Genomic DNA, 11,949 nt, shown 5'->3' on the forward strand with positions numbered 1-11,949 from the left:
CAAAATACTGCAGTTCCTTTCACTGTACTACTAGAAGTACAACAAAGTTGTGTAAAAATACTGCAGTTGTTTCACTGTACTACTAGAGGTATAAAAAAGTTGGGTAAAATACTGCCGTTATTTCACTGTACTACTAGAAGTACAACAAAGTTGGGCAAAATACTGCAGTTCCTTTCACTGTACTACTAGAAGTACAACAAAGTTGTGTAAAAATACTGCAGTTGTTTCACTGTACTACTAGAGGTATAAAAAAGTTGGGTAAAATACTGCCGTTATTTCACTGTACTACTAGAAGTACAACAAAGTTGGGTAAAATACTGCCGTTATTTCCCTGTACTACTAGAAGTACAACAAAGTTGTGTAAAAATACTGCAGTTATTTCACTGTACTACTAGAGGTATAAAAAAGTTGGGTAAAATACTGCCGTTATTTCACTATACTACTAGAAGTACAACAAAGTTGGGTAAAATACTGCAGTTATTTCACTGTACTACTAGAAGTACAACAAAGTTGGGTAAAATACTGCAGTTATTTCCCTGTACTACTAGAAGTACAACAAAGTTGTGTAAAAATACTGCAGTTGTTTCACTGTACTACTAGAGGTATAAAAAAGTTGGGTAAAATACTGCCGTTATTTCACTGTACTACTAGAAGTACAACAAAGTTGGGTAAAATACTGCAGTTATTTCCCTGTACTACTAGAAGTACAACAAAGTTGTGTAAAAATACTGCAGTTATTTCACTGTACTACTAGAGGTATAAAAAAGTTGGGTAAAATACTGCCGTTATTTCACTGTACTACTAGAAGTACAACAAAGTTGGGTAAAATACTGCCGTTATTTCACTGTACTACTAGAAGTACAACAAAGTTGGGTAAAATACTGCCGTTATTTCACTGTACTACTAGAAGTACAACAAAGTTGGGCAAAATACTGCAGTTCCTTTCACTGTACTACTAGAAGTACAACAAAGTTGGGTAAAATACTGCCGTTATTTCCCTGTACTACTAGAAGTACAACAAAGTTGTGTAAAAATACTGCAGTTATTTCACTGTACTACTAGAAGTACAACAAAGTTGGGTAAAATACTGCAGTTATTTCCCTGTACTACTAGAAGTACAACAAAGTTGGGTAAAATACTGCCGTTATTTCACTGTACTACTAGAAGTACAACAAAGTTGGGTAAAAATACTGCAGTTATTTCACTGTACTACTAGAGGTATAAAAAAGTTGTGTAAAAATACTGCAGTTATTTCACTGTACTACTAGAGGTATAAAAAAGTTGTGTAAAATACTGCCGTTATTTCACTGTACTACTAGAAGTACAACAAAGTTGGGTAAAATACTGCCGTTATTTCACTGTACTACTAGAAGTACAACAAAGTTGGGTAAAATACTGCAGTTATTTCCCTGTACTACTAGAAGTACAACAAAGTTGGGTAAAATACTGCCGTTATTTCACTGTACTACTAGAAGTACAACAAAGTTGGGCAAAATACTGCAGTTCCTTTCACTGTACTACTAGAAGTACAACAAAGTTGGGTAAAATACTGCAGTTATTTCCCTGTACTACTAGAAGTACAACAAAGTTGTGTAAAAATACTGCAGTTATTTCACTGTACTACTAGAAGTACAACAAAGTTGGGTAAAATACTGCCGTTATTTCACTGTACTACTAGAAGTACAACAAAGTTGGGTAAAATACTGCCGTTATTTCACTGTACTACTAGAAGTACAACAAAGTTGGGTAAAATACTGCAGTTATTTCCCTGTACTACTAGAAGTACAACAAAGTTGGGTAAAATACTGCCGTTATTTCACTGTACTACTAGAAGTACAACAAAGTTGGGCAAAATACTGCAGTTCCTTTCACTGGACTACTAGAAGTACAACAAAGTTGGGTAAAATACTGCAGTTATTTCCCTGTACTACTAGAAGTACAACAAAGTTGTGTAAAAATACTGCAGTTATTTCACTGTACTACTAGAAGTACAACAAAGTTGGGTAAAATACTGCCGTTATTTCACTGTACTACTAGAAGTACAACAAAGTTGGGCAAAATACTGCAGTTATTTCCCTGTACTACTAGAACTACACCAAAGTTGTGTAAAAATACTGCAGTTATTTCACTGTACTACTAGAAGTATAAAAAAGTTGGGTAAAATACTGCCGTTATTTCCCTGTACTACTAGAAGTACAACAAAGTTGTGTAAAAATACTGCAGTTATTTCACTGTACTACTAGAAGTACAACAAAGTTGGGTAAAATACTGCCGTTATTTCACTGTACTACTAGAAGTACAACAACGTTGGGCAAAATACTGCAGTTCCTTTCACTGTACTACTAGAAGTACAACAAAGTTGGGTAAAATACTGCCGTTATTTCACTGTACTACTAGAAGTACAACAAAGTTGGGCAAAATACTGCAGTTCCTTTCACTGTACTAGTAGAAGTACAACAAATTGGGTAAAATACTGCAGTTATTTCCCTGTACTACTAGAAGTACAACAAAGTTGTGTAAAAATACTGCAGTTATTTCACTGTACTACTAGAGGTATAAAAAAGTTGGGTAAAATACTGCCGTTATTTCACTGTACTACTAGAAGTACAACAAAGTTGGGTAAAATACTGCCGTTATTTCACTGTACTACTAGAAGTACAACAAAGTTGGGCAAAATACTGCAGTTCCTTTCACTGTACTACTAGAAGTACAACAAAGTTGGGTAAAATACTGCAGTTATTTCCCTGTACTACTAGAAGTACAACAAAGTTGTGTAAAATACTGCAGTTATTTCACTGTACTACTAGAAGTACAACAAAGTTGGGTAAAATACTGCCGTTATTTCACTGTACTACTAGAAGTACAACAAAGTTGGGCAAAATACTGCAGTTTTTTCCCTGTACTACTAGAACTACACCAAAGTTGTGTAAAAATACTGCAGTTATTTCACTGTACTACTAGAAGTATAACAAACTTGGGTAAAATACTGCCGTTATTTCACTGTACTACTAGAAGTACAACAACGTTGGGTAAAGTACTGCAGTTATTTCACTGTACTACTAGAAGTACAACAAAGTTGGGCAAAATACTGCAGTTCCTTTCACTGTACTACTAGAAGTATAACAAAGTTGGGTAAAATACTGCAGTTATTTCACTGTACTACTAGAAGTACAACAAAGTTGGGTAAAAATACTGCAGTTATTTCACTGTACTACTAGAAGTACAACAAAGTTGTGTAAAATACTGCCGTTATTTCACTGTACTACTAGAAGTACAACAAATTGTGTAAAATACTGCCGTTATTTCACTGTACTACTAGAAGTATAAAAAAGTTGGGTAAAATACTGCCGTTATTTCACTGTACTACTAGAAGTACAACAAAGTTGGGTAAAATACTGCCGTTATTTCCCTGTACTACTAGAAGTACAACAAAGTTGTGTAAAAATACTGCAGTTGTTTCACTGTACTACTAGAGGTATAAAAAAGTTGGGTAAAATACTGCCGTTATTTCACTGTACTACTAGAAGTACAACAAAGTTGGGTAAAATACTGCCGTTATTTCCCTGTACTACTAGAAGTACAACAAAGTTGTGTAAAAATACTGCAGTTATTTCACTGTACTACTAGAGGTATAAAAAAGTTGGGTAAAATACTGCCGTTATTTCACTATACTACTAGAAGTACAACAAAGTTGGGTAAAATACTGCAGTTATTTCACTGTACTACTAGAAGTACAACAAAGTTGGGTAAAATACTGCAGTTATTTCCCTGTACTACTAGAAGTACAACAAAGTTGTGTAAAAATACTGCAGTTGTTTCACTGTACTACTAGAGGTATAAAAAAGTTGGGTAAAATACTGCCGTTATTTCACTGTACTACTAGAAGTACAACAAAGTTGGGTAAAATACTGCAGTTATTTCCCTGTACTACTAGAAGTACAACAAAGTTGTGTAAAAATACTGCAGTTATTTCACTGTACTACTAGAGGTATAAAAAAGTTGGGTAAAATACTGCCGTTATTTCACTGTACTACTAGAAGTACAACAAAGTTGGGTAAAATACTGCCGTTATTTCACTGTACTACTAGAAGTACAACAAAGTTGGGTAAAATACTGCCGTTATTTCACTGTACTACTAGAAGTACAACAAAGTTGGGCAAAATACTGCAGTTCCTTTCACTGTACTACTAGAAGTACAACAAAGTTGGGTAAAATACTGCCGTTATTTCCCTGTACTACTAGAAGTACAACAAAGTTGTGTAAAAATACTGCAGTTATTTCACTGTACTACTAGAAGTACAACAAAGTTGGGTAAAATACTGCAGTTATTTCCCTGTACTACTAGAAGTACAACAAAGTTGGGTAAAATACTGCCGTTATTTCACTGTACTACTAGAAGTACAACAAAGTTGGGTAAAAATACTGCAGTTATTTCACTGTACTACTAGAGGTATAAAAAAGTTGTGTAAAAATACTGCAGTTATTTCACTGTACTACTAGAGGTATAAAAAAGTTGTGTAAAATACTGCCGTTATTTCACTGTACTACTAGAAGTACAACAAAGTTGGGTAAAATACTGCCGTTATTTCACTGTACTACTAGAAGTACAACAAAGTTGGGTAAAATACTGCAGTTATTTCCCTGTACTACTAGAAGTACAACAAAGTTGGGTAAAATACTGCCGTTATTTCACTGTACTACTAGAAGTACAACAAAGTTGGGCAAAATACTGCAGTTCCTTTCACTGTACTACTAGAAGTACAACAAAGTTGGGTAAAATACTGCAGTTATTTCCCTGTACTACTAGAAGTACAACAAAGTTGTGTAAAAATACTGCAGTTATTTCACTGTACTACTAGAAGTACAACAAAGTTGGGTAAAATACTGCCGTTATTTCACTGTACTACTAGAAGTACAACAAAGTTGGGTAAAATACTGCCGTTATTTCACTGTACTACTAGAAGTACAACAAAGTTGGGTAAAATACTGCAGTTTTTTCCCTGTACTACTAGAAGTACAACAAAGTTGGGTAAAATACTGCCGTTATTTCACTGTACTACTAGAAGTACAACAAAGTTGGGCAAAATACTGCAGTTCCTTTCACTGGACTACTAGAAGTACAACAAAGTTGGGTAAAATACTGCAGTTATTTCCCTGTACTACTAGAAGTACAACAAAGTTGTGTAAAAATACTGCAGTTATTTCACTGTACTACTAGAAGTACAACAAAGTTGGGTAAAATACTGCCGTTATTTCACTGTACTACTAGAAGTACAACAAAGTTGGGCAAAATACTGCAGTTATTTCCCTGTACTACTAGAACTACACCAAAGTTGTGTAAAAATACTGCAGTTATTTCACTGTACTACTAGAAGTATAAAAAAGTTGGGTAAAATACTGCCGTTATTTCCCTGTACTACTAGAAGTACAACAAAGTTGTGTAAAAATACTGCAGTTATTTCACTGTACTACTAGAAGTACAACAAAGTTGGGTAAAATACTGCCGTTATTTCACTGTACTACTAGAAATACAACAAAGTTGGGCAAAATACTGCAGTTCCTTTCACTGTACTACTAGAAGTACAACAAAGTTGGGTAAAATACTGCCGTTATTTCACTGTACTACTAGAAGTACAACAAAGTTGGGCAAAATACTGCAGTTCCTTTCACTGTACTAAGTAGAAGTACAACAAATTGGGTAAAATACTGCAGTTATTTCCCTGTACTACTAGAAGTACAACAAAGTTGTGTAAAAATACTGCAGTTATTTCACTGTACTACTAGAGGTATAAAAAAGTTGGGTAAAATACTGCCGTTATTTCACTGTACTACTAGAAGTACAACAAAGTTGGGTAAAATACTGCCGTTATTTCACTGTACTACTAGAAGTACAACAAAGTTGGGTAAAATACTGCAGTTATTTCCCTGTACTACTAGAAGTACAATAAAGTTGGGTAAAATACTGCCGTTATTTCACTGTACTACTAGAAGTATAAAAAAGTTGTGTAAAAATACTGCCGTTATTTCACTGTACTACTAGAAGTACAACAAAGTTGGGTAAAATACTGCCGTTATTTCACTGTACTACTAGAAGTACAACAAAGTTGGGTAAAATACTGCCGTTATTTCACTGTACTACTAGAAGTACAACAAAGTTGGGCAAAATACTGCAGTTCCTTTCACTGTACTACTAGAAGTACAACAAAGTTGGGTAAAATACTGCAGTTATTTCCCTGTACTACTAGAAGTACAACAAAGTTGTGTAAAATACTGCAGTTATTTCACTGTACTACTAGAAGTACAACAAAGTTGGGTAAAATACTGCCGTTATTTCACTGTACTACTAGAAGTACAACAAAGTTGGGCAAAATACTGCAGTTTTTTCCCTGTACTACTAGAACTACACCAAAGTTGTGTAAAAATACTGCAGTTATTTCACTGTACTACTAGAAGTACAACAAAGTTGGGTAAAATACTGCCGTTATTTCACTGTACTACTAGAAGTACAACAAAGTTGGGCAAAATACTGCAGTTCCTTTCACTGTACTACTAGAAGTACAACAAAGTTGGGTAAAATACTGCAGTTATTTCCCTGTACTACTAGAAGTACAACAAAGTTGTGTAAAAATACTGCAGTTATTTCACTGTACTACTAGAAGTACAACAAAGTTGGGTAAAATACTGCCGTTATTTCACTGTACTACTAGAAGTACAACAAAGTTGGGTAAAATACTGTCGTTATTTCACTGTACTACTAGAAGTACAACAAAGTTGGGTAAAATACTGCAGTTATTTCCCTGTACTACTAGAAGTACAACAAAGTTGGGTAAAATACTGCCGTTATTTCACTGTACTACTAGAAGTACAACAAAGTTGGGCAAAATACTGCAGTTCCTTTCACTGGACTACTAGAAGTACAACAAAGTTGGGTAAAATACTGCAGTTATTTCCCTGTACTACTAGAAGTACAACAAAGTTGTGTAAAAATACTGCAGTTATTTCACTGTACTACTAGAAGTACAACAAAGTTGGGTAAAATACTGCCGTTATTTCACTGTACTACTAGAAGTACAACAAAGTTGGGCAAAATACTGCAGTTATTTCCCTGTACTACTAGAACTACACCAAAGTTGTGTAAAAATACTGCAGTTATTTCACTGTACTACTAGAAGTATAAAAAAGTTGGGTAAAATACTGCCGTTATTTCCCTGTACTACTAGAAGTACAACAAAGTTGTGTAAAAATACTGCAGTTATTTCACTGTACTACTAGAAGTACAACAAAGTTGGGTAAAATACTGCCGTTATTTCACTGTACTACTAGAAGTACAACAAAGTTGGGCAAAATACTGCAGTTCCTTTCACTGTACTACTAGAAGTACAACAAAGTTGGGTAAAATACTGCCGTTATTTCACTGTACTACTAGAAGTACAACAAAGTTGGGCAAAATACTGCAGTTCCTTTCACTGTACTAGTAGAAGTACAACAAATTGGGTAAAATACTGCAGTTATTTCCCTGTACTACTAGAAGTACAACAAAGTTGTGTAAAAATACTGCAGTTATTTCACTGTACTACTAGAGGTATAAAAAAGTTGGGTAAAATACTGCCGTTATTTCACTGTACTACTAGAAGTACAACAAAGTTGGGTAAAATACTGCCGTTATTTCACTGTACTACTAGAAGTACAACAAAGTTGGGTAAAATACTGCAGTTATTTCCCTGTACTACTAGAAGTACAATAAAGTTGGGTAAAATACTGCCGTTATTTCACTGTACTACTAGAAGTATAAAAAAGTTGTGTAAAAATACTGCCGTTATTTCACTGTACTACTAGAAGTACAACAAAGTTGGGTAAAATACTGCCGTTATTTCACTGTACTACTAGAAGTACAACAAAGTTGGGTAAAATACTGCCGTTATTTCACTGTACTACTAGAAGTACAACAAAGTTGGGCAAAATACTGCAGTTCCTTTCACTGTACTACTAGAAGTACAACAAAGTTGGGTAAAATACTGCAGTTATTTCCCTGTACTACTAGAAGTACAACAAAGTTGTGTAAAATACTGCAGTTATTTCACTGTACTACTAGAAGTACAACAAAGTTGGGTAAAATACTGCCGTTATTTCACTGTACTACTAGAAGTACAACAAAGTTGGGCAAAATACTGCAGTTTTTTCCCTGTACTACTAGAACTACACCAAAGTTGTGTAAAAATACTGCAGTTATTTCACTGTACTACTAGAAGTATAACAAACTTGGGTAAAATACTGCCGTTATTTCACTGTACTACTAGAAGTACAACAACGTTGGGTAAAGTACTGCAGTTATTTCACTGTACTACTAGAAGTACAACAAAGTTGGGCAAAATACTGCAGTTCCTTTCACTGTACTACTAGAAGTATAACAAAGTTGGGTAAAATACTGCAGTTATTTCACTGTACTACTAGAAGTACAACAAAGTTGGGTAAAAATACTGCAGTTATTTCACTGTACTACTAGAAGTACAACAAAGTTGGGTGAAATACTGCAGTTATTTCACTGTACTACTAGAAGTACAACAAAGTTGGGTAAAAATACTGCAGTTATTTCACTGTACTACTAGAAGTACAACAAAGTTGGGTAAAAATACTGCAGTTATTTCACTGTACTACTAGAAGTACAACAAAGTTGGGTAAAAATACTGCAGTTATTTCACTGTACTACTAGAAGTACAACAAAGTTGGGTAAAAATACTGCAGTTATTTCACTGTACTACTAGAAGTACAACAAAGTTGGGTAAAATACTGCAGTTATTTCACTGTACTACTAGAAGTACAACAAAGTTGGGTAAAAATACTGCAGTTATTTCACTGTACTACTAGAAGTACAACAAAGTTGGGTAAAAATACTGCAGTTATTTCACTGTACTACTAGAAGTACAACAAAGTTGGGTAAAAATACTGCAGTTATTTCACTGTACTACTAGAAGTACAACAAAGTTGGGTAAAAATACTGCAGTTATTTCACTGTACTACTAGAAGTACAACAAAGTTGGGTAAAATACTGCAGTTATTTCACTGTACTATTAGAAGTACTTTTTTCTCCTGCGAGTGGAAATGTGCAGTGGAAAAGCGGCCGTTTTGAAGGCGCTGTGTGGACACGGCTGTCAAATCCTCATTTCAATTTTCTTCTCCAGTCCGGCGCCGCCAATGTGTTTTTTGGGGGGGGCTTTTCAAAATGAGAGTAATCGGACTGTTGCAGCTCCTCATCGTTTTGTCGCGTTATGAAGCAGCCGGTAGCTGCAGAATGCTCACAAGAAGAAAAAAAATGTGTGCGTTTTTTTTTTTTTTATGTTAAAGAAAGATCCACTGTGTGATTATTTTGTTGTTGTTGTTTTTTTTATTATCTTGGAATGTCACTTGGATGCTTTTGCTTTGCTAATATTTGTGCCTTTGGCCGTCTTCGTGTTGTTAGCACTACATGCAGTACATACAGTACATAGGAGTATCCACTCATTGTTGATATATAATACAGAGTATAAATATATTTACTTAGCTTTACTGTGACAGGCAGGTTTTAATACACTTTTTGAAAATAGTGAGAGAGGAAAAAAAGGCCAAGCTGTCTGTCGTCAGGAGGGCTGGAATATGACGGAATATTAAGGTACACATTATTAGGATTATTATCAGAAATATTATTATCGGTCGTTTACAACCACTATCAGGATGGCCCTCAGTCATATATCAAGTGTGTGTGTGTGTGTGTGTGTGTGTGTGTGTGTGTGTGTGTGTGTGTGTGTGTGTGTGTGTGTGTGTGTGTGTGTGTGTGTGTTTGCGTGTGTGTGTGTGTGTGTGTGTGTACACCAAATCAATACGGGATCAACACGAGGTTGTGTGTAAATATGAGTGCATATGATAAAAGTGTCGTTATAAAATGTAAATAGCAAAGGAAAAAAAAACACACAATCGAGTTCTGCTTTGTTTAGATTGTGGTTTAAGAAAAACAAACTAAACACTACAATGTTTTTGTTTTCTTTCTTTCATGTTTTTGATACAGTAGCCGTCTGTTCACAATCATCAGCCAGCTGGCGAGAAACTTCACAAAATAAAAGACATTTTTTTATGATATGACTGCCTGTATATTTAATTAAAATATTTTGCTATCGATCACATGTTTGTTTCCTTCAAAACATGCAAGCAAATCATTGTATTAACTTTTTCCCTATTTTAATACACAATTTTCTTTTCCTACTTTTCTTATTGTTTTCTTCTTTTTTCCACTTCATTTTCCTTCTTCACTTTTTTCTTTATTTAACTTTTACTGTGTTTTCTTATTTTATTTTTTTTCAGTTTACTTCTTTTTCTTGTTCCTACTTATTCTTGCTATTTTCTTTATTTTCCTACTTTTTCTTGTTTTCCTTCTTTTCTCCTACTTTTTATACTTTCTTTTCCAACGTTTAATTGTTTTTTCTCTTCTCTTTTTGTTTACTTCTTTTTTGAGTTTTTTTTCTTTTTTCCCTTTTTAATTTTTTTTATTCTTCTTTTACTACTTTTCTACCCTTTCCTTAATTTTTTTTTATCCGTAGTTTATTTTTTTACTTTTTTCTATATTTTAGTTTGACTATTTTATTTCCTTTTATGTTCTTCTCTTACTTGTTTTTCTTTATCCTACTTTTTCTGATTGGTCTTTTCTTTCTTTTCCTACTTTCTCTTATTTTCCTACTTGTTATTCTTTTCTCCTCTCCTTATTTACTTACTTTTTCTTATAGATCATTTCCTTTTCTTCCTTTTTTTAACTTTTTGTTATTTTTCTCTTTTTTCCATCCTTCTTTTTTTCCTTTCTTAATCTTCTTTGATTTCCTTTTTGGCCCCCATTTCCTGTTTCCTTTTGTATTGTTTGTTTTTATTCCTATTATTTTGCTCTTTCTTCTTTTCTTTTTTCATTTTGCTCCCAGCCCGTAGGGGCGATAGGGGGCAGTGCCCTCTCAGATAAATGTCTCGCCCCCTCAAATCTAAATGTTTGAAGTTGAGAAAGTACATTTTTCAACAAGTCCACAAAACGTATATAATACAAATTGACAAAATTACCCGTAGTTGAGGAGAAATTCACTAAAAATGGGCTGGTATGATTGTAGTGAGTCTTATTCTGCGTTGTGTAGTTTTTTAAGTAAGAGACACTCCACCATTCCGTCGTTTCATCATTTATTGGCCACCTGTTTTGGAAACACGAAACATAAACAGGTCTCTACTTTTCTGGCGGAGTGATACCTCATCATCAAAAGTCCGATAGAAAAGGAAATAAACACCATTCATTCATACAAAAATAATAATTTAAATTACATTAACAAAAACGTTTAATCACAAAAAATATATATAATAATACACAAATCCACATGCCTGTTTTGGAAACACATAAACAGGTCTCTACTTTTCTGGCAGAGTGATACCTGCGTAAATACCATCTGTAATTATGACCAAACATCTAAAACATTCGACGCTCTAATCCTTACTGAACAATACCTACATCATTAATGTTTTAACTTTTAAAGTATTATGAAAGTTTAGAAATGATATTTACACAAGAAACAGGGAGCAATGAAGAACTATTACCATATCATTAAAAGTCCGATAGTAAATATCCGAAAAAACAGCAAAGTCACTTCCTGCACCGGACATCCGGTTCTTCAAAATAAAAGCGGTACTGCATCAAAAATCGACATATGTGTGTAAAGGATATCACCACATGGGCTCAGGAACACTTCATAAAACCACTGTCAGTAACTACAGTTGGTCGCTACATCTGTAATTGCGAGTTAAAACTCTACTATGCAACACCCAGAAAAGCCGCCGGCTTCGCTGGGCCCGAGATCATCTAAGATGGACTGATGCAAAGTGGAAAAGTGTTCTGTGGTCTGACGAATCCACATTTCAAAATTTATTTGGAAAATGTGGACATGGTGTCCTCCG

The sequence above is a fragment of the Nerophis ophidion genome, linkage group LG09, assembly GCF_033978795.1.
Source record: "Nerophis ophidion isolate RoL-2023_Sa linkage group LG09, RoL_Noph_v1.0, whole genome shotgun sequence".
In the NCBI taxonomy this organism is placed as follows: Eukaryota; Metazoa; Chordata; class Actinopteri; order Syngnathiformes; family Syngnathidae; genus Nerophis; species Nerophis ophidion.